We start from the raw sequence: 23,960 nt of genomic DNA, 5'->3' as shown, positions 1-23,960 counted from the left end.
CATCACAAGTCATAGAATTGCCTTGGAGTATCATACAATATGATGACCAAGTTCTTCATAGTTGATCATCACCACTCAATGTTGCTCTTAGTGTGTGCAATGTTATTCTTGTTTTTCTCACTTCACTCAGTGTCATTCTATAAAAGTCCTTCCAGGCTATTCTGAAGCCCCATCCCTCATGATTTTTTATAGAATGATAGTATTCTGTCACATTCATATGTTACAATTTGTTCAGACATTCCCCAATTGAGGGCATCCCCTAAATTTCCAATTTTTGCCTCTACAAAAATGAACTGTTAGAAACATTATTTTTAGGTTTTTGCAAGGCAAATGGGGTTAAGTGGCTTGCCCAAGGCCACACAGCTAGGTAATTATTAAGTGTCTGAGACCGGATTTGAACCCAGGTACTCCTGACTCCAGGGCTGGTGCTTTATCCACTGCACCACCTAGCCGCCCCTAGAAACATTTTTACATGTGGTTTTTTTCCCCTTGTTGTGTTATCTCTTTGGGATACAGATCTAGTAGTGGTATTGCTGGGTCACAGAATATGATCAGTTTTTATTTCTTTTTAGGAATAGTTTCAGTTTAATCTCCAGAAAGATTGAATCAGTTCACAAATCCAACAATGTGTTAAGAGTCCAAGGTTTTACATATTCCCTACAACACTGATTATTTTCCTTTAATTAGATTGGTCAGTGTAATAGGTGTGAGGTGACACCTCAGAATTGTTTCAATCAATAATGATTTCTCTAATCTATAATGATTTAGAAGATTTCTTCATAATGACTGCAGAAGATAGATTTCCTTTCTTTAACTGAGAATTACTTTTGCATATTCTTTGACCATTTATCAATTAGAGGATGACTTGTTTTCTTTTAAATTTGATTGAGATCTCTAAATATTTTCAAAATGAACCCTTTTTTAGATATGCTACTTATAAAAATTGTTTTCCAATTTGATGCATTCCTTTTAATCCTGGTTGCAGTGGTTTTGCTTGTGCAATAATTTTTCAACTTAATGTAATCCAAAATATCCATCTTGTCTTTTACAACATTCCTCTCTCTTCTTTGGTTCTAAATTGGTCCTCTTTCCATAGCACTAATAGATAAAATTGTCTCTGACCCAATTGACTCATGATACCAACTTTTAGGTCTAAATCCTATTTTGACCTTATCTTGGTATAGAGTGTGAGATATTGGTTTTTGCCTAGTTTCTGCCACACTGTCTTCCAGTTTTCCCAGCAGTTTTTATCAAACAGTGAGTTCTTATCCCAGATACTGGATTTGAAGTCATGCACTCCTGAAATAGATCAACGGATTTATTTTTCCTTATCTAACATGCCACACTTTTTTTCTGAATAACAATCTCATTAATTAAGCTTCTTTAATTATAACAAGGTAATACCTAATAGAATTTAAAATTAAATAATGTAATATGTGATATACAAGATGCTGTTACATGTATATGATATAATGACACAAAGTTAGAAGGTAATTTAATATAATACATTAAAGTAATATAATATAGCACAAACTAATATGATAATCCAAAGTAATGCTGCATAAGCAAATATATCTATCTAGACTATTCAGTCAGTTACTATGTTGTTAGATTTCTTGTTTGTATCATGATTCATTTGTTTTTAATTCTTTTCTTATCCCAATTAGGATTTTTTTTTAACAAGTCTCATTAAAAATAGAACTTTAGTCTTTCAATTCTTTTTACTTAGACATGTTAAGGCAATCTCATTGCCAAAGGCTTCCTCCCCTACCCTTCCAAGCATCTTAAGCAGTTTCTCACATTTCCAAAGATTTTGGAATTTTATTGTCATGATCATTTTATCCTTTTTCTAATTATGTATTTATCTCTTCATTTCTCTCATCCAGTAAAATATTTAATAAAATTTCACTGACCATTATTCCTATCAATTGATGAGAATTGTTTGTTTTATCATCTCTGTATTTTTAACAAAATGATTCAAATTCTCTTCTTGAAATCTCCTTTTTCCTTTATTGTAAATATTTTTATAGAAGCATTGTCTTTCTGCTTGCATTATTCCTTTTCTTCATGATCTTCACAGAATCAAAACTGATAATGTCCATATTTTGATTCTCCTCTTTGAAAATATTGCTGTTACTTTCTTTTAGATTTGGAACACTTGATCCCCTTTTTTTTAAATTATGACTTGCTCTCAAATGATGAATTCTTTCAGGAGACATATAGGTAAAATTTTAGAATATATGAGAAAATTTTTTCCTTCTCTCATTATGTGTTTCATACTTGCAACTGCCAATCTCATGATAATTTCTTTCCTATTTTTCCTGGTGCTGATGATTATGTCATGATTGGAGTCAGTGATGATGGTGATGGTGGTGGAGGTGTTACGGCAGATAAATGATCATAAAATAATAATAAAAATCTATGCAAGTGTATTGTGATTTTAATGAGGTTCGGATTCATTCCTGTAAATTACACTCTCGCTGACACCAGTAAAAATGAAAGTATTTTAATTACACAATGCAAGGAATAGATTGATTACAATAACATCCAATACAGCAGATAATACATAAGACAAAGAATTATTAATACTATAATCAAAGTAGAAGAAAAAGATAAAGAAAACATCACCAATTCAGGGGAACACCAACTCTTAACAGTCTTTGGCTGGGGGAATCCGGATTCAATTCAACAACAGCCAGTTGAGTCCGGAATGGGAAAGAGAGAGAGAGAGAGAGAGAGAGAGAGAGAGAGAGAGAGAGAGAGAGAGAGCCCCAGGCAGAAGATATTCTCCATGGGTGAGATTCCTGAGAATGCTCAGAGCCTCAGGATATTTATTAGTGGAGAACAAAGAAGGCTTGTTGCCAATTCAGTTGGGAAGGATTCCTGAGTTCTTTGACAGAAATATAGGGAAGTCTACAAGTTTTATGACTTCAGAGGAATGCTATAGGGGGCAGCAAGGTTTAACTTTAATTAGAGTCAAAACTGTGAGAATAGCCAGTTCTCCCCAATATTACCTGTGTTCCAAGGATCATGTTGTTGTTAGGGTGCAACATGTTCTTTTGGTTCTGCTCAACTCACTCAGCATCAATACATACAAGTCTTTCCAGGCTTTTTTTGAAAGCCCATCCTTCATTTGGTCAGCCATTTCTCAGGACAAAGTATGTGCGTGAGTGAGTGAGTGAGTGTGTGTGTGTGTGTGTGTGTGTGTGTGTGTGTGTATGTGTATGTATATCACAATTTGGTCAGCCATTCCCCAATTGATGGACATCCCCTCAAATACCAATTCTTTGCCACTAGAAAACAGTTGCTATGAATATTTTTGTGTATGTGGGATTTTTACCCGCTTTCATAATCTCTTAAGGATATAGGCCCTGTATTGTTGGATCAAAGGGCATTCACATTTTTGTTGCCCTTGGGGCATAAAACCAAATTGCTCTCCAGAAAGGTTGGATCAGTTTACAGCTAAACCAATAATGCATTAGTGTCCCAGATTTCCCACATCCCCTCCAACATCGATGCTTCAACTTGTATTTCTTTAATCAATAATGATTTAGCGGGGGCAGCTAGGTGACGCAGTGGATAGAGCACCAGCCCTGGAGTCAGGGGTATCTGAGTTCAAATCCAGCCTTGGACATTTAATAATTACCTAGCTGTGTGGCCTTCGGCAAGCTAGTTAACCCCATTTGCCTTGCAAAAACCTAAAAAAAAATGACTTAGAACAATTTTTAAATACGACTATCGAGAACTTTAATTTCCTCACCTGAAAAGTGCCTTTGCCTAGCCTTTGATCAATTGTCAATTGGGGAATTGCTTCTTTTTGGGTAAATTTGACTCAGTTCTTTATATATTTTAGAAATGAGTCCTTTGTCAGAAACACTAGTAGTAAATTTTTTTCCTTAATTTACTAAATTTCTTTTTATCTTGGCTACAATCCTTTTGCTTGTTCAAAACCTTTTTAATTTAATGTAATCAAAATTATGTAATTTTATAGTGTTTTTATTTCTTCCTTGGTCATAAATGATCCCAACAGGTAAACTACTCCTTGTTCTCCTAATTATCTTGCTTTAATGTCTAAACCCTGAACTCATTTTGATTTTATCAGTATAGGGTGTGAAATAGTGGTCTAATGCTAGTTTCTGCCATATTATCTGCCAGTTCTTCCGGGAGTTTATCAAAAAGTAAGTTCTTATCCCAGAAGCTGGATTCTCTGGGTTTACTATAATCATTTCCTGCTGTCTCTTTTGCACCTAATCTATTCCACTGATCCACCACTCTATTTCTTATTTGGTACCAGTTTTGATTTTAGCTCTGGTAAGGCTCAGCTGCCTTAATTTGCATTATTTTCATGAAATCCCTGGATATTGTTGACTTTTCATTTCTCAATATGAATTTAGTTACATTTTTTCTAGCTCACTAAAGTTCTTTGGAAGTTTGATTGCTATGGCACTAAAGTAGAATTTAATAGAGGTAGAATTGTCATTTTTTTATATTAGCTCAGCTCATTTATGAGCAATTTTTATTTGCCTATTTAGATCTGATTTTATTTGTGTTTTAAAGTTGTTTTCATGGGGTTTCTGAGTCTGCCTTGGCAGGTAGACTCCCAAGTATTTTATTTTGTCTGAAATTATTTTAAATTAGATTTATCTTTCCAACTCTTGCTGTTGAATCTTGCTAGTGATATATAGAAATGATCCAGAGTATGTGAGTCTATTTTATATCCTGCGACTTTGCTAAGTGAGTCTATTTTATATCCTGTGACTTTGCTAAAGTTGCTAATAGTTTCCATACTTTTTGGATGATTTTTTAATGTTTCTCCAGGTATACTATCTGCAAAGACTTGAGAAGTTTTCTTCTTCCTTCACAATTTTAATTCCTTTGATTTCTTTTTCTTCTCTTATTGCTAATGCTGACATTGGTAATACAATATCGTATAGTCGAGGTGATAATGGGAATCCTTGTTTCACCCCTGATCTTATTGGGAAGGCTTCTGTCTTATCTCCATTTTAGACAATGTTTGTTAACATCTCCAGATAGAGACTGCTTATCATTTTAAGGAACAATTCATTTATTCCTATGCTCTCTAGTCTTCTTAGAAGGAATGGATGCTGTATTTTGTCAAAGGTATTTTCAGCATCAACTGAGATGATTGTAAGACTTCTGTTAGGCTTGCTATTCAGATAGTCAATTATGCTGACAATTTTTCTAATATTGAACCAATCCCATATTCCTGGAATAAATCCTGCTTTGTCATAGGGTGTTATCCTAGTGATAACTTGCTATAATTGCTTCCCTTAAAATTTTAAGATTTTGGCATCCATATTCATTAGAGAAATTGGTTTAAAATTTTCTTTCTTTGTTTTGACTCTTCCTGGTTTCGCTATCAGCATGATATTGGTGTATATAGAAGGAATTAAGCAGAGTTCTGTCTTCACCTATTTTTCCAGATAGTTTATATAGAATTGGAACCTATTCTTTAGACTTCACTTGTGAATCCATCTGGCCCTGAGAGTGTTGCTTAGGAAGCTCATTGGTGGCTCATTGAATTTCTTTTTCTGAAATAGGATTATTTAGGTTTTAAATTTCTGCTTCATTTAACCTGGGAAATTTATATATTAATAAATATTCATCCATTTTACTTAAATGTTTTATTGCCATACAGTGGGGCAAAATTGTTCTGAATGAGGTGAAAATGACCAAATGTGACTATTATTTTCTTTTCTTCTTTCTTTTTGATTTAAAAAAAATCAAATTAACCAAAAAGTTTATCCATTTAACTGATTGTTTTATCTGGTCCATGGTTTTCTTGCTTTTGCTTTTAATAATTTATTTTTTATTTAATTTTAATTTAATAATTTCTCCTTTAATTTTTAGAATTTCTAGTTTGGTGTTTCATTGGCGGTTTTTTATTTTGTGCTTTCTATAACTTTTTTTATTTGTATAGTCAGTTCATTGATTTCCTCTTTCTCTATTTTATTCATGCAAGCATTTAGGGGATATAATATATTTGCTAGTAAATGCATTGGCTGAATCTCATAAGTTTTGTTGTGTTGGTGTGTTGTCTTGTTGTTGTCAGCCCTTGGATGAAATCATTAATTCTATGATTTGTTGCTTGATCCACTCATTCTTTAAAATGAGGTTATTTAGTTCCCCATTTCTTTTAGGTCTATCTCTCCATGGCCCATGATTGCACATGATTTTTAATTGCATTATGGTCTAAAAAGGAAGTATTCAATATTTCTGCATTTACTTGTGAGGTCGTTAATGCCCTAGTACATGGTCAATTTTGTGTAGGTGCCATGTACTCCAAAAAAAAGGTATATTCCTTTCTTTCCCCTTTCAGTTTTCTCCAAAGGTGTATTGTGTCTAAGTTTTCTAACATTCTATTTACCCCCTTAATTTCCTTCTTGTTTAGTTTATGATTAGATTTATCTAATTCTGAGAGGGAGGTTGAGTTCTCCTACTGGTAGTCTCTTCCTGTAACTCATTCCACTTCTCCTCTAAGAATCTGGACACTATGCCACTTGGTGCATACATATTTAGTGTTGAAATTACTCAGTTGTCTATGGTACCTTTTAGGAGGTTACAGTTCCCTTCCTTCTCTTTTAATGAGATCTCTTCATCTGAGATAAGCATTTCTTCCCCTGCATTTTTCTCTTCAGCTGAAGCATAATAAATTCTTCTCCAACCTTTTACCTTTACTCTGTATGCATTTCTTGTACGCAGCATATTCTGAGCCTCTAGTTTTTAATCTGCTCTGCTATCTACTTATAGGAGAGTTTTTATAGGAGAGTTCATACCATTCACATTGAAAGTTATAATTACTAACCCTTATTTGGCCCTCCATTTGTATTTCCCCCCCTTTTTCCCCTTATCCCTATTCCCCAGTATTTGCTTCTGAACACCAGTGTGTTTGCCCCCTTCAATGCAATCCCTTTCCCCTTTCTTTCCTTTTTCCCCTTGCTCCTTCTTCCTTCCATTCCATCAGTTCCACTTTTTCTCCCCCCTCTCCCTTTTCCCTCTTAATACTTGAAAGGTAAGATAAGTTTCTAAACTCAACTTTGTGTTTTTGTTTGTTTTGGAGAGACTCATGGCCTCTCAGAGTAACTGGCCAGGGGAATCAGCTGGAAACACAGGGACTCCACTGAAAACATGGGTGGCCGCATACCTGGGTCTTCCAGACCAGCTGAGCTGACCAAATAGATGTCTAGGCTGCAGGGTGGGACCTCTCCTATATGCCCACCCTTCACGCAGCGAATACTTCTGCCCTGGTTTTCAGGTGAACTCCCAGCCTCACCCCACTGTGCAATGTCTCTGCTCTCCATCTCTGGCTCACCCTCCCTCCCCTGTGACAGTCCTTGTTGGTAGATGTTCTCCTCAGTTCTTCTCTTGGCTCTCTGGATCCAATATCTCTTAAGAGGCTTGGTTTGTGTTAGTTCTGAGGGAAAGGTAGGAGAGCTTAAAATAAAGCCTGGCTTCTCTCTGCCATCTTGGCCAGAAGTACAAGTGAAATAAAATTTCAATGAAATTGTGTTTCACATCATCACCATTCTAATCAGAACAGGAAATGGTTATTTACCAACTTCATGTTACCTAGGGTTGAATCTTAGTAGTTCTCTCCTAGAAGTCTCCCTTACTTTCACTAGGTTATCTGATCTGGGACTTCATATTTCCATTAGATTAGTTGCACACACTATCACACTCACAAACTCAAACTGAGAGTACTGAATAGCTGCTTAGGCTCCCTGTTACAAATCACCCTGTTCTCCTACTGATTCATGATTCAATTTTTTATAAGATTATAATACATTACAGGTCTGACCATGTCAACTACCCCAACAAAACATTCCATACAATAAAGCATCTAAATTTCTCTTACATCAGCAAATAGAAAGATTCTTTGACATTTAAGGCACATGTACACTTGACTCCTTCATACCTTTCCAGTGTTCCAATACTTGTACTCCCCATTTTTCTACTTTGTAATCCATGGACACTATTCACCATTCATTACCTTATAAACAACAGTCCATCTCATCTCCTACTACAGAGTTCTTCCCTTATGGATGGATTGAAATGTCCTATTCTTATAATTATAGTACTATAATACTGCTCATGAGAAAAGAAATGGGAAACCATTGGGAAAGAAAATCTTTTCAAGACATCATTCGCAAGTAACTCATAACTTGAGAATGAGAAGTGAAAGAATTAACCGATTACTGACGCTTTATTACCAATGGTAACTTAATAGTGGCTAACTTGGATTATATATATCTTTGGAGGATTATTTGCTGCATTAAGCTTAATTTTCCTAAATGTTAAGTTTCTGGTTTTCAGTTTCACTGGATAAGTTCTGCTTTTCTTTAGGTCCCTGATGTAAGTTCCTCTTCCCAGAAACTGCACAAATTCAATGTCTCATTAACAGCACCTTTCCTAAGCATAAATACCTTTCTAAAGGACAAGATTTGTAAGGCTATCTCACCTTGTCAGGCAGGGTGAAAGGAATAGGTCCTAATCCAATAGAATATTAGATTTAGTAGTGGTCACATCTTAGAAATGTCCCATATCTCCTAGATGTGCCCACACTTCAATTACTGGCAATGATCCCAAGGTATACCAACATGCTTCAGGAGGTACCCAGCCTAACCTCAACCAGCCTTGTCGAATTGAATTATATCCTGCCTGAGTATAAGATTCTCAAAACTATAATTCTGATTAAAAGATAGATTTCTTTAGAAAGTACTCATCCAAACTCATAAGAAATGACGACTCCTAAGTACCTTACCTTATCTTAGTTACAAACTCCGGAGGACAATGATCAGGATGCTGGGAGGCTGGTCCTGCCAGGAGGGGACAAGAGAGTACTGTACAAGGAGTTGTGAACTGATCCAACCATGCTGGAGAGCAACATGGAAACACGCACAAAGAGCAATAAACTTGATTATACCTTTTGACCCAGAAATACCAATACTAGGCCCATGGCCAGAAGAAATCACAAAACGTGGGTAAAGTTCCACGCAGATTGTGCACCTTCCATGGTGGGAGATTAACGATTTTCCCTATTTTCTGTTTTGGCATAAAAATCCAATTCTTTCCCAGTGAATGGTCTTCATTTTGTTAATGACCTCGACCACCTGCGTCCGTGATTCCCTACATCCATGCGTCCCTGCCTCAGTGGGTTCCTCATTCCGTGCCTCCCTTCGTCCCTGCGTCCCTGCCTCCCTACGTCCGTGCGTCCCTACGTCCCTGCGTCCCTACGTCCCTGCGTCCCTTCGTCCGTGCGTCCGTACGTCCGTGCGTCCCTGCCTCCCTACGTCCGTGCCTCCCTACGTCCCTGCGTCCCTACGTCCCTGCGTCCCTGCGTCCCTACGTCCCTGCGTCCCTACGTCCCTGCGTCCCTACGTCCCTGCGTCCCTGCCTCCGGGCGTCCCTCCGTCCCTGCGACCCTGCGTCCCTGCGTCCCTGCGTCCCTTCGTCCCTTAGTCCGTGCGTCCCTACGTCCGTGCGTCCGTGCGTCCCTCCCTCAGTCCCTGCCTCCCTCAGTCCCTGCCTCCCTGCCTCCCACAGGCAAAAGCACCTTCCTTTACAGGCAGCAACGTGGTGCCCTGCCAAGTTCGGTGTTCGTTGGCACCACGTCTCCCGAGGTTTCCTGATTGCACAGACCCGAATTCTGTGTTTGGATACAAGACCCAAGAGACGCCTGACAGGACAGACAGGAAGCAGGAAAACCAGGTGAGTCCATGACTGTAACTTGTATAGAACGTGGAAGGAAAAATCACCCTCGTAAGTCATGAGAGTTCTGTTTGTCTTCGGGTGTGAACAGAGTTGAGCACTTAGTGCTTAGAAGATATGGGCATGCTTGGTTCTTGACCTGTAGTGTGAGGACATGAGTATAGCTAGTGCTGCTTCTGGATCACTGAGCCTTTGGGAAGAGTGCTTTGACCGGATCAGATAAAAGCAGTGTGTTTGGACAAAGGGCACATAAGTGAAGATCAGGGTGAAGACGATCAAGTCGTAAATAGAAGGAATATCCTAGGAAGATCCTCAGCATTGGTGATTAAATGATACCAGTGGAAGACAGAGACCTCTTATAACCGAGGGTAGGAAGTGAGGGTGTGAACAGGAAATAACTCCTACTCTATAGATTTGTCCCAGAGAGGGAATCCTATCCGTTCCCAAGTGGATTCCAAAATCTATCCTGCCCTGCAGGGAAGTAGGGGAGGGGAGAGGGGGCTGTGAAAAGGGAAGGCAAAGGTATAGGTCAAAGGAAACTTAAAGGGGAAAGGAATGAAAACATTGAAGGGGAAAGAAGGGACAGGGGAAATTAACAAGGGGGAAAGATAATAGAAAAAGAATTAGTAATCTTAAATGTGAATGGGATGAACTCTCCCATAAAATGGAAGCAAAAGGCCTGGATTAAAAAACGATAATCCTACAATATGTTGTTTTAAAGAAACACATTTGCAGCGGTGAAATAAACAGGTGTAAAACAAAAAAGCTGGGGCAAAATACCTCAAGTTTCTGCAGAATTACCAAAATTACGGGATAGAGATCCTCATCTCACACAGAGCAAAAGCAAAAATGGATTTCATTAAAAGGAATAAGGACAGAAATTAAGCCTTCTTAAAAGCCACTATAGGGAATGAATTTTTAATATTATTAAACATTTATGCACCTACTTATGGGGCATCCAAATTCTTATAGGAGGAACTGAATGGCTTACAAGGAGAAAGACAGTGATACTATAAATGGTGGGGGACCAGAGCTACATAAATTTTCCCACAAAATTAACAGGGAAGTTAAGGTCAATAAAATCTTAGAAAATTTAGATATGACAGACATCTGGAGAAAACTGAATGGGGATAGAAACGAATAAGCCTTTTTCTCTCCTCTATGTGGTACCTATGCCAAAATTGACCATGTACTAGGTCATCAAAGCCTTACAATCAAATGCAGACAGACGGGAATAAAAAATGCCTACTTTTTACTACATGACACAATAAAAATTGCTTGTAAAGAAGGGCCGTGGGAAGATAAACCAACAATTATTTGGAAATTAAATACCTTTATTTAAAAGGATGAGTTGCTCAAATGACAAATCATAAAAATAATCATTTTCTCTAAAAAAATGGTAACAAAGAGACATGTGAAATTTTATCGGTTCAGTCAAAGGTTTTGAGGGGAAATTTAATCTCTAAATGCTTACATGAATAAAGAGAAAGTAGTGATCAGTGCATTGGGTGTGCAACTAACAGCTGAAAAAGAATAAAGTGAAGTTCCCTTATTCAATACCAAATCAGAAATTCTAAAAATCAAAGGAGAGATTAATGAAATGCAAAGCAAGCTGCCCAAGGATCTTATAATGAAAACTAAGTGTTGGATTTATGAGAAAAACAGTAAAATAAAACTTTGGTTAATGTTTTCAAAAAAAGGAAAAATATTAAATTACTGGTGTCAATAATGAAAAGGGTAAACTTCCCACCAATGAGGAGGATATTAAAGACAATTCAGAGCTATTTTGTCCAGCTCTATGGCAATACATTTCATAACCTTAGCAAAATGAATATTTACAAAATAGAAACTGTTCAGTTTAATAAGACAAAATAGAATACTTAACATCATTTCAGATAAAGACATTGAAGAAACCATCAATAAAATCCCTAAGGAAAAAATTGTACACAGCCAGATGAATTTTCAAGTGAACTTTACTAAACATTTAAGGAACCATTCATTCCAATTCTACATACATCATTTTTAATAATATGTGGAGTTATGCCAAATTCCTTTGATTATACCAGTATGGTGCTGATTCCTAAACCAGGAAGAGTCAAAAGAAAGAAAATGAGAGACTATTCTCCCTGATGAACATTGTTGCAAAACTCTGAAAATTTTAGCAAAGAGATTATTTCAAGTTATTAGTGGGATACTACACCATGATCAGATAGGATTTATACTAGGTGTGCAGGGATGGTTCAATATTAGGAAAGCATTCAGCATCATTGAACATATCAATAATAAAACCAACAGAAATCCTAGGGTTATCGCAATAGTTACTGAAAAAGGCTTTCACAGAAATACTACATCCACTCCTATTAAAAACTCTACAGAGGGGGCACCTAGGTAGTATAGTGAATAGAGCATTGGCCCTGGAGTCAGGAGGACCTGAGTTCAAATCCAGCTTCAGACACTTACCTAGCTGTGTGCCCTTGGGCAAGTCACTTAACCCTATTGACATAAATAAAATTAAAGAAATTTTTAAGAAAACACTACAGCGTAGAGGAATAGTTTTCCTTAAAATAGTAAAGAGGGTCTATCTAAAACCATCAATAAATGTCATATGTAATGGAGATTAACTAGAAATCTTTCCAGTAAGATCAAGGTGAACCAAAGATGCCCATTATCATCACTATTATTCGGTAAAGGATTACAAATGTTAGCTTTATCAACACAAGACAAAAGAAATTGAAGAAATTAGAATTAGCAGTAAGGAAGCCCAACTTTCATTCTTTGTACATGATCTGATAGTATTGAAAACCCTAGCAAATCATCTAAAAATCTACTCGAAATATGGAACAAATTCAGCAAAGTAGTAGGCTATAAAATATACCCATATAAGGCATTAGCATTCTCTGTGCATCAACAGCAATGTCCAAGAGCAAGTGATAGAAAGAGAAATTCCACTTAAAGTTATTACAAACAACATTAAATACTCGGGAATCTGTATCCAAAAAAGACCCAGAAGGAACACAACTAATAGAGTCAGATTGAAAGAACTGGAATAAAATGTTAATTGTTCATGCTTAAGACAAGGTAATGTAACAGAAATGACAGTTCTATGCAAATGACATTACTTATTGAGTGTCATTCCAATCAAACTACCAAATTACTATTTTACAGAGTTAGAAAAAATAGTCACAAAATTCATCTGGAGAAACAGAGGTTCAAGAATATCAAGGGAACTGATAGAAAAAAAATAATAAAAGACAGTAACCTAACTATGAGATTTAAAACTTTGCTATAAAGTGGCAGTCATCAAAACTGCCTGGTACTGGTTAAGAAATAGGCTCATGGATCAGTGGAGTAGCATAGGTACAAAAGATACAATAGAATAGGAAATTGTAATAGTATGTTTAGCTTCTGGGTTAAGAACTCGCTATTCAACAAAAAATTGTTGAGAAAACTGGAAAATAGTATGACAAAAACTCAGCCTAGACACACATCTCACACATCCTATGCCATAATAAATTCAAAATGGTCATAGGATTTAGACCTAAAGGGTGATACCATAGACCACTGAACAGATCAAGAAATACTCTGTCCTTCCTCCCTTTCACGCTTTTGGCCTCTTCCGGTCAGTGGAGTGCCTGCTAGCGCCAGCTGCGGTGTAAAGATGGCCAAGTCTAAGAATCATACCACCCGTAATCAATCACGAAAGTGTCACAGAAATGGCATCAAGAAACCTAGATCACAGAGATACGAGTCTCTGAAAGGGGTTGATCCCAAGTTTCTGAGAAACATGCACTTTGCGAAGAAACACAACAATAAAGGTTTGAAGAAGATGCAGGCCAACAACGCCAAAGCCATCCAGGCCCGAGCAGAGGCTATCAAGGCCCTGAGCACCAAGGCCTCCAAGGCCAAGTTCCTCAGGTCCAAGATCCCCAAGGCCAGTGCCCGGCGTGCTGGTCACAAGATGGCCACCAAGCGTCCAGGCCCCAGGATCACTAAGCCTGACTCTAAGGTTGCCAGAACCACTGACGCCAAGGCTGCCAAGCCCACTGACCCCAAGGCTGCCAAGCCCACCAACAAGGCCAGTAAGTCTGATCCCAAGGCTGCCAAGTCTGTCACCAAGGTAACCAAGTCTGATGCTAAGGCTGCTAAGCCTGCTGAGTCCAAACCCAAAGATGCTGGAGGTAAAACGGCCAGTCCCAAACCTTCAAAATAGATGCATTATTACCTGAGAACTTGTTTAAATCCTAAACCACCTCCCCCCCCCCCCCCCCCGAGAGGGGATGATTATTCACTATTTTGTACAAATAAAGGAAATGGTGAGTCATAAGAAATACTCTGTCAAATCTATGAAAAGGAGAGAAAGTTATGTCCAAAGAAGAGAGTACATTAAAAACTACAAAATGCATGATTTTGACTATATTAAATTTAAAAGATTTTGTACTTCTGAAGCCAATGCTCCCCAGATTAGATGGGGAATAGAAAGCTGGGAAACAATTTTGACTGCTGGAGTTCTGATAAAGGTCTCATTTCTAAGGTATATAGAGAATTGCATCAATTTGATGAGATAAGAAAACCTCCAATTGATAAATGAACAAAAGATATGAACCGGCAGTTTTCAGATGTAGTTAAAGCTATATATATATATATATATATATATATATATATATATATATATATATATATATATATATATATAATCAAATGAGAAAATGCTCCAAATCATTATTGATTAGAGCAATGCAAATTTTCCCTTTCTGTCATAACCAAAGTTGGAGAGGTTGTAGGAGTTTTGGGATATTAATGCACTGTTGGTGGAGTTTGTGAACTAGTCCTCCCATTCTGGAGAGCAGTACAGAACTATATCCAAAGAGCAATAAAAGTGATCCTATCCTTTGACAGAATAATGCTAGGCCTATTATATTAAGAAGATAGCATAAAAATAGGAAAAGTTCCACATGTTCTAAGATATTCATAGCAGCTTTTTAAGTAGTGGCAAAGAATTAGAAATTGAAGGGATGCCCATTAATTGGGGAAATGAGTTATGGTATATGAATTATGGAGTTCTCTTGTTCTATAAGAAACTATGAAGGGTCGGACTCTAGAGAAGCAAGGAATGAATTACAGAAATGGATGTAGAGTGAAGGGAGTAGAACATTCTATACTTTAACAGCCACATTGAGAATTGATCAGCTTTGAAGAATGCAACTCCTCTCAGAAGTCCAGAGTTAGACTATCCAGATCCAGATGAAGAAAACAAGCCCAAAACAACAAAAACTGAACAGAATCTAAATGACTTATGTTCAGTTTTTTTTAAAACTTCTTATGGTTTTTCTTCTTTCTGTGGTTTTTTCTTTTCCCTTGTTCCTAATTTTCATGCAGAAAATGACTTACATGCAAACATGTTGAACACAAATGCATGTGGATAATGTTTAGTGGATTGTTCACCACTAAAAGGAGGGAGGTGGGAAGGAAGAAGGGAAGAAAACATGTAACATAAATATACATGTGGATGAATGTTGAAAAACTGTCATAGCATATAATTGGAAAAGCAAAATAAAAATTAGATTTTAAAACATGCAATAATTTATGTAAAAACAAAAAAAGATAAAAAGAAAAAGTGAGACTAGTGATATAGCACAGTGTCCCCTCACTCAAATCCAATCATGTGCTTGTCATGGCATCACCTCCCTGACATCCTGGTCTACTTCAAGAACAAAGGACAGATATCATCATCTTGGTTTGAAATCTGCTCTTGCTCGGCTTCTACATTGTTCACATGCCCAACACATTCTTGCCAGAAAGACCATTCTGTGGAGCACTCACACAAGGCAACTGCCCACAGCTGGGTCAGAAGAAGGGAGATGGGAGCACTCTGAAGGAAGGTCTCTGTTAAGAACCTTGGGACTGATTGATCCCGGGAGAGTGGCACAGGACCACCCGACAAGGCATGGCCCTATCAGAGAGGGTGCCGGGCTCTATTAGGGTGAATTGAAGCAGCCCAGGGAAATGTTGACATGAAGGATTTGTGCCCAACTCGTAGAGTCATCTGACTCCCAGAACCTGAGCCCCCACAGCCGGACGCCCAGACGGTCCTTTTCTGTCTTGTGCAGCTGACTCTTCTTCAGGGATGAAGGCCCAGAGCCCAGGACACTGAGCCATTTCCATGCGAACGATGGCTTTTCTTTGGTTTTATTTGCGGGAGAAGTATTTTGCAGTGTTGTTCCCCTGGGTCCTGGGTTTGTACTGACAGGGAACTTCCAGGTGTTGTGTTTTATCGGAAGTTATTTGAAATGTCATTTGCTTTTCTATTTCCTCCTGCTGGGGTCTGCTTGGCATTCGGGGAAGACTGACGAGTTCTAGGAGCTTCTTGAACATTGTTCAGCTTGGTTCATTGATCGGGTAACTCAGTGCGTTTCCTTGGCTTCTGTGAGGAGGGGGCGCTGCCCGGGACCCCCATCCGGCTGGCTCGTGGCCCCCTGGTAGGACCCCGCTTCCCTCCCGGAGGGCCCGGGCCTCGGCTCCCTCTTGTCCCTTGGGGGCGTGATGCCGGAGGCGGGAATGTCCTCGCCTCGTGCCCAGGGGGCGTCCCCGATGGGCCCCGGGGCCCCAGGTCTGGGGGCCCAGTCGTGGGCCATTCTCCGCGGGTTAGCGCGTCGGCACCCACCTTCCTCCCGGGCCCCCCACCCCGACGGCGGCCTTGAGGCCGGAGCAAGCCCCGGAGCCGGAGAAGTTCAGGTTGAAGGTGCTGGTCCGAAGGGCTTCTCCATCTCGGAGCCGCAGCCCCTGGTTCTGCCCCCGCCCAGCATCAGCCCGCCAGACCCCCCCCCCCCGCGGCCCCCCCGGAATTCCCCTCCCTCCTGCTTTCTTCTCTTTCTTTTTTCTTTTTTTTGATTAAGAATCTTTTATTTGACTTTGACCAGCACTTTACAAGCTGCCCCCAGCCCCCCTTTTCCAGATTCCTGATCCATTATTCCCTTTCCTGTGCGCTCCTTTCCGGCCAAACACATCACCTTATATTGCCTCTGATAATAGAAGTTCCCAGTTCAGTTCCTTTGTCCCAGCTGTCTTCCATGCCTAGAAGGTTCTTTATTCTTCTGCCTCTTTATTTTAACATTTTACGTGTTTTCCAGTTATATACAATAGTAATATGTATCCATCATTTTTGCAAGGCTCTCTGTTCAATTTTTCCCCCACCTTCCCTTCCCCCCTCACAGAAGGCTGTCTGATAGTCTCTTCGTTGTTTCCATGCCATACATTGATGTAAATTGACTGTGTTATAAGAAATAACATAAACCCCTCCCCTCCCCCCCAAAAGATGAGAAACTTCAAGAATAGTGAGAGAGAGAAAAATTATACGTTAGTCTGTGTCCAGATTCCAATGGCTCTGTCTCTGGGTGAGTTGCTTTCTTTATCAATAAGTCTACCAGAGAAGTTGCTTCAATATCTTTCCCACAGTTGCTATCAACTAGCTGTATTTCCCTCCACTCTATTCCTCCCCACTCTCATATATTCTATTCTCTCTGTCCTCTCATCCTGGCCCTGTCCAAAAGTGTGTTGCATCTGAGGAACCTCTCCCATGATCTTCCCTCCCGTCTATCACCCACTCTCCTCTTCCCTCCCCCGATTCCCCCTTATCCTATCCATTCTCATTTTTCTCTAGGGTAAGATAGATTTCCTCACCCTAGTAAGTGTGTATGTTATTTCCTCTCTGAGCCATCTCTGATGAGAATGAAGGCTCACTCATCCCCCCCTCACCTCCCCCCCACTCCATTGAAAAAGCTTTTTCTTGACTCTTATGTGAAATTTCATAGTTTCATCTTTATATCCTTTCTCTTCCTCTCAGTATTTCCCTTTATCACCCATTGACTCCATGTTTGTACTGTATTATACCTTTATATTCTGCTCCTTCCTGTGTCCTGTCTATCTGTGCTCCTTCTAACAGCTCTTATCAATGAGAAAGTTCATATGAGTTATCAGTGTCTTTTTCCCCATGCAGGAATACAAACAGTTCAATATCATTAAGTTCCACATAGTTAGTCCCTCTCTTCCACTCCATCTATGGTTATCCAGAGTCCTGTGCTTGGAGATCAAACTATTTTTTTCAGCTCTGGTCTTCTCATTAGAAAGTTTGAAAGTCCATCTTTTCTCCTGAAAGAGGCTGTTCAGTTTTGCTGGGTAGTTGATTCTTGGTCGTAAACCAAGATCTTTTGCCTTCCAGAATATCATATTCCACTCCCTATGAGTCCTTAATGTAGATGCTGACAGATCCTGTGTAATCCTTACTATGGAGCCTTGGTAGTTGAATTGTTTGTTTCTGGTAGATTTTAGAATTATCTCTTTGATTTGGGAGCTTTGGAATTTGGCTATAATATTCCTCAAAGTTTTTCTTTGGGGATCTCTTTCAGGAGGTGACCAGTGAATTCTCTCAATTTCTATTTTACCCTCTGCTTCTAGGATCTCAGGAAAATTCCTTCTGGTTTCTAATAGAACAGTGGTGTTCCATCACATGCATATGTGTGGGATAAAAATCCACTTAAAAAATACAGAGACTCCTCTGAGCAAAAGAGAAAGTTTATTTTGGCTTTTCTTGAGAAAAGGGCACACGGCAAGTTTCACAAAGGTAGTGAAGAACTACGAGCTACCCTGAGGTGACAGTCAAGCAAGATTATATGGCCCAGCATGATTCCCCTCTCCCTAGCCCCCTCCTCTTCCAACCTGATTAGTTAAGGTTTACAGAGTTAAAATCTTTATGGAAAAATCTACCCTGTAACAAAGAGAGGAATAAAAGGTTTTCACAGACTGTCACCTCACCAACCAGATGGCAAGGGTATCAGAAGATTTCTAATGACCTTTTGTTGTCTATATAAATGAATTAATGTCTGAGTATGCAAAGTCTTCTTTAGCACTTATCAAACAAGAGGAGGCAGGCTACTGTTCTCTCAGCCTGCCATCAAATAGGTGGCTAACTAAAAATGCAAAGTCTCTTCTCTGGAAGTAGTCCATGATTTCCTTCCCTAAAAGAATCAGGAGGCTGTCTGGTTGGGAATGCAAGGTCTTTCTCCCTCTTTCTTCTAAGACTAATCTAAGAGTAATAGTCTCTCTATGTTTTAATGATTTTTAACCCTGAGAGGACTTCACTAGGAATATTAACTCTTAAGAGGGAATATTACAATCATATATACCACCGTTTATTAAGCCATTCCCCAATTGAAGGACATTCACTTGATTTCCAATTCTTTGCCACCACAAACAGGGTTTCTATGAATATTTTTGTACAAGTGATGTTTTAACCTTTTTGATAACCTCTTCAAGGTATAGACCCAGTAGTGGTATTGCTGGATCAAAGGGATGCACATTTTTGTTGCCCAGTTCCAGATTGCTCTCCAGAAAGGTTGGATGAGTTCACAGTTCCATCAACAATGTATCAGTGGTCCCGATTTTCCCCACATCCCTTCCAACATTGAACATTGTCCTTTCTGGTCATATTGGCCAGTCTGAGAGGTGTGAGGTAGTACCTCAGAGATGCTTTAATTTGTATTTAATAAGTAGTGATTTGGAGCAATTTTTCATATGATTATGGATAGCTTTGATTTCCTCATCTGTAAATTGCCTTTGCTTATCCTTTGACCATTTGTCAGTTAGGGAATGGCTTGTTTTTTTTTTATAAATTTGACTCAATTCTCAATATATTTTAAAAGTGAATCCTTTGTTAGAAATAATAGTTGTAAAAATAATTTCCCAATTTACTACATTTCTTTTGATCTTGGTTACAGTCATTTTGTTTGTGCAAAAAGCTTTTTAACTTAATGTAATCAAAATTATCCAGTTTCTTTTTTAATGATGTTCTCCATCTCTTCCTTGGTCATAAACTGCTTCCCTTTCCATAGGTCTGACAGGCAAACTTCCTTGATCTTCTAGTTTGCTTATTATATTGTCTTTTATGTCTAAATTCTGCACCCATTTTTGAGATATTGTGAGATATTGGTCCAATCCAAGTTTCTGCCATACTAACTTCCAATTTTTCCAACAGTTATCAAAGAGAAAGTTCTTATCCCAGAAGCTGGGCTGCTTGGGTTTATCAAACAACAGATTACTATATAATCGTTTCCTGCTATTGCACCTAGTCTGTTCCACTGATCTACCACTCTATTTCTTAGCCAGTGTCAGACAGTTTTGATGACTGATGCTTTATAATGTGATTTTAGATTTGGTAGGGCTAAGCTACTTTCTTTTGCACTCTTTTTCATGAAATACCTTAATATTCTTGACTTTTTGTTTATATGAATTTAGTTAAAATTTTTTCTGGCTCTAAAGTAATTTTTTGGAAATTAGATGTAAGGTACTATATAAGTAATTTAATTTGGGTAGAATTATCATTTTTATTATATTAGCTTGGCCTATGAGCAGTAAATCTAATTTTATTTGTGCAAAAAATGTTTTATGGTTGTTTTCATAGAGTTTCTGAGTTTGCCTTGGCAGGTAGACTCTCAGGTATTTTTTATTGTCTTATTTGTCTTTAGACCAAACTCTTTTATTTATTTATATTGATTTTGATTTTGATTTCATCCATATGCACATGTATATATTTAGGTTTTTGCAAGGCAAATGGGGTTAAGTGGCTTGCCCAAGGCCAACACATCTAGGTCATGAAGTGTCTGAGACCTGATTTGAACCCAGGTATTCCTGACTCCAGGGCCGGTGCTTTATCCACTACACCACCTAGCCGCCCCTACACATGTATATTTTTAAGTTACAAAATTTCCTTCCACCCTCCTCACCTCCCTCCCCTCAGCAGCATACAGTCAAGTTAGCTTTGTATGTATATACGTATTTTTGATGTACATGTTTACAGATTATTCTTTTTTGGCATGAAGGATTAGAATCAAGGGAAAGAGATACATAAGAAATAATTTTTATAAAGTGTTCATGGAGGAGGAGGAGGGAGACATGAAGGAAAGAGAAGCAAAAGAAAAGAGAAGAAGAAAAAGAAGAGAGGAAGAAGGGGAGGAAGGAGAGAAAATGAAGGTGAAGAAGAGAGAAGAGGAAAGAACAGAGAAGAAGATGATAGAAAAAGAAAGGAAGAAGTGGAAGAAGAGTAAGAGAAAGGAGAAGGGAGGAGAGAAGAAAGATGAAGAAGGAAGATGAAGAAAGAAGAAAATGTAGGAGAGTTTTTTGTTTTTGTTTTTTTTTTTCTTCCTCTGGATGGGAATAACACAGTCCATTGCCAGTCTAATACTTTTGTCCTAGCTCTCTGAAATGCTGAGAGGAGCTGCATCCATCAAGGTTGATAGATAGTCTCACAATGTTGTTGTTAATGTGTATATTGTTCTCTTGGCTCTGTTCCCTTCCGTCAGCATCAGATCTGTCAAGTCATTCCATGCTTCTCTAGGGTCCAACAATTTATGGTTTCTTACAGAAGAACAATAATTTTCCAAAGTATTCATGTACTATAACTCGTTTCGTGTACCATTCCCCAATTGATGGGCATCCCCTCAATTTTCAATTCTTTGCCACTACAAAAAAAAAGCTACTTTGAATATTCTGGAATATGTGGGACATTTCCTATTTTTTTATGATTTCTTCTGTATATAGGTATAGGCCCAGAATTGGAATTGTTGGGTCAACGGGAATGAAAGTTTTTATTACTCTTTGGGCATAGTTCCATATTGCTCTCCAGAATGGTTGGATCCATTTTTTTCTAACTTGGTAAAGTAGCTATTTGGTAGTTTGATTGGTATGGCACTGAGGAAGTAATTTAATTTGGGTAAAATTGTCGTTTTTATTATATTAGTTTGACCTAATCGTGAGAAATTGACATTTCTCCACTTATTTAGAACTAACTTTATTTGGATGAGGAAAGCTTTATGATTGTGTTCATACAATTTCTGGGTTTGTCTTGGGAGGCAGATTCTCAAGTGTTGTTGAATATAATTACTTTAAATGGAATTACCCTGTCGATCTCCTGCTCTTGGGCTTTGATGTTCATATATAGAAATACTGATGATTTATGTGCATTTTTTTATATCCTGCTACTTTGCTGAATTTGTTAATTGTTCCAAGAAGTTTTTTAGATGATTTTCTCAGGTTCTCTAAGTAATACCCTCAAATCATCTGCAAAGAGTGAAAACTTTGCTTCCTCATTGTCAAACCATGTTCCTTCAATTTCTTTTTCTTATTGCTACAACTAGCATTTCTAATATTATATTGAATAGTACTGGTGATAATGGGCATCCTTGTTTCACCCCGATTTTATTGGAAATGCTCCAAGTTTATTCCTATTACATGTAATATGTGTTGATCGTTTTAGATAGATATTATTTATTATTTTAGGGAAAACTATATTCCTAAACTTTCTATTTTAATAGGAATGGATTTGTATTTTATCAAAGGCTTTTTCAGCATCTATTGAGATAATCATATGATTTCTGTTGGTTTTGCTATTGATGTATTTAATTATGTTGGGTGTTTTCCTAATATTGAACCATCCCTGCTTACCTGCTATAAATCCTACCTGATCATGGTATATTATCCTAGTAATAATTTGTTGTAGGTCTCATTGCTAAAATTTTACTTAAGATTTTTGCATCAGTATTCATCAGGGAGATTGGTCTATAATTTTCTTTGTTTTAGTTCTTCCTGGTTTAGATATTAGCAACGTGTAGGTGTCATGAAAGGAGTTTGGTAGAATGCATCCTTCTCCTGTTTTTTAAAATAGTTTATATGGAATACAAATTAATTGTTCCTTAAATGTTTTCATAGAGTTTCTGAGTTTGCCTTGGCAGGTAGACTCTCAGGTATTTTTTATTGTCTTATTTATCAATTTCTTTTTTCTGAAATGAGGTTATTTAAGTAATTTATTTCCTCTTCTGTTAATCTGGGCAGTTTGTATTTCTGTAAATATTCATCCATTTCATTCAATTTATTGGCATACAGTTAAGCTAAGTAGCTCCAAATTATCTCTTTAATTTCTTTCTCATTGGTGGTTAGTTCACCCTTGTGATACTGATAATTTGGTTATCTTCTTTTTTTTTTTTAGTCAGGTTAACCAAAGGTTTGTCTATTTTATTGGCTTTTTCATTAAATTAACCCTTAATTTTATTTATGAAATAATTGTTTTTCTTTCTATTTTATTAATCTCTCCCTTGATTTTCAGAATTTCTAATTTGGTATTTAATTGGGAATCTTTAATTGGTCCTTTTTCTAACTTTTTTAGTTACATACCCAATTCATCTATTTCCTCTTTCTCTATTTTATTTATATAGGCATTTAGAGATAGAAAGATTTCCCTCAAAACTGCCTTGACTGAATCCCATAAATTTTGGCATGATGCCTTATTAGTATCATTTTCTTGTATATAATTATTGATTATTTCTGTTATTTGCTATTTGATACACCCATAATTTAAGATAAAGCTATTTAATTTTTTTTTAGGTTTTTTTGCAAGGCAAATGGGGTTAAGTGGCTTGCCCAAGGCTACACAGCTAGGTAATTATTAAGTGTCTGGGACAAATTTGAACCGAGGTGCTCCTGACTCCAGGGCTGGTACTTTATCCACTGTGCCACCTAGCCACCCAAGTTATTTAATTTCCAATTAGATTTTGGTTTATCTTTCCCTGACCTTTTATTATGTGTAATTTTTTTTTCATCTTGGTCTGTGAAGTATGTTGTTATTATTTCTGCCCTTCTGCATTTGATTGTAAGGTTTTTGTATCCCAGTTTTGGTATAGTTGCCATGTACTGCCAAGAAAAAGATATATTCTTTTCTATCCTCATCAAGTTTTCTCCAGAGGTCTATCATATCTAAGTTTTCTAAGATTTCATTCACCAAAAGGTGGACTAATCTTTCAGCTGGCTGGCCTGGAGCCTCTGGCTCTGAATCTCTTTTGCTGGTGACTAAGTCAATTTTTCTGGACTTTCACAGATGCTCTGGGGGTCTTTTCTCCCCTTCCTGGAATGTTCCCCACTGATGTACTTGTCTATCACTGGAGGCTGCCAAAAGGAAAGAGGACTCCAGGGCTCTTTCTGTGCTTTCCTCAGGTCACTTTCTAGGCTGGTATTTTGGGGTGAGGGGTGGGAGGGTGCTTTAGAACAAATACCGTGGGTGACTCGTGTGAAAACAAATATTTATGCCATCTTTCTGCAGACTGCAGAGTTGGCCTAAAGGCATAAAGAAGATTCTGGACCTGGAGGATCCTTAGCTGGAGAGTGTAAGGGATAGCTCAGTGCCCTGACTT

At 37.9% G+C, this 23,960-nt stretch overlaps 1 protein-coding gene across 7 annotated transcripts in view; it reads left to right on the top strand.

Moving 5' to 3' along the window:
* LOC141511716 (uncharacterized) overlaps window positions 1-23,960 on the top strand; it is a 105,735-nt gene that overhangs the window by 44,428 nt on the left and 37,347 nt on the right. For 3 of the 7 annotated variants that reach the window (XM_074220817.1, XM_074220806.1, XM_074220798.1), the window contains exon 1: window positions 9,646-9,729. The exons of 3 other annotated variants lie outside the window; for them this stretch is intronic. The gene's annotated coding sequence lies outside the window, so the exon portion shown is untranslated. Of the gene's footprint in view, window positions 1-9,645; window positions 9,730-23,960 lie in introns of those variants that run through there. One more of the 7 variants, XM_074220811.1, reaches the window with a different exon arrangement.

Source organism: Macrotis lagotis, chromosome 1, assembly GCF_037893015.1.
Source record: "Macrotis lagotis isolate mMagLag1 chromosome 1, bilby.v1.9.chrom.fasta, whole genome shotgun sequence".
In the NCBI taxonomy this organism is placed as follows: domain Eukaryota; kingdom Metazoa; phylum Chordata; class Mammalia; order Peramelemorphia; family Peramelidae; genus Macrotis; species Macrotis lagotis.
Note: the sequence above shows the minus strand (reverse complement) of the source record. Positions and strands in the feature narration are given on the sequence as shown.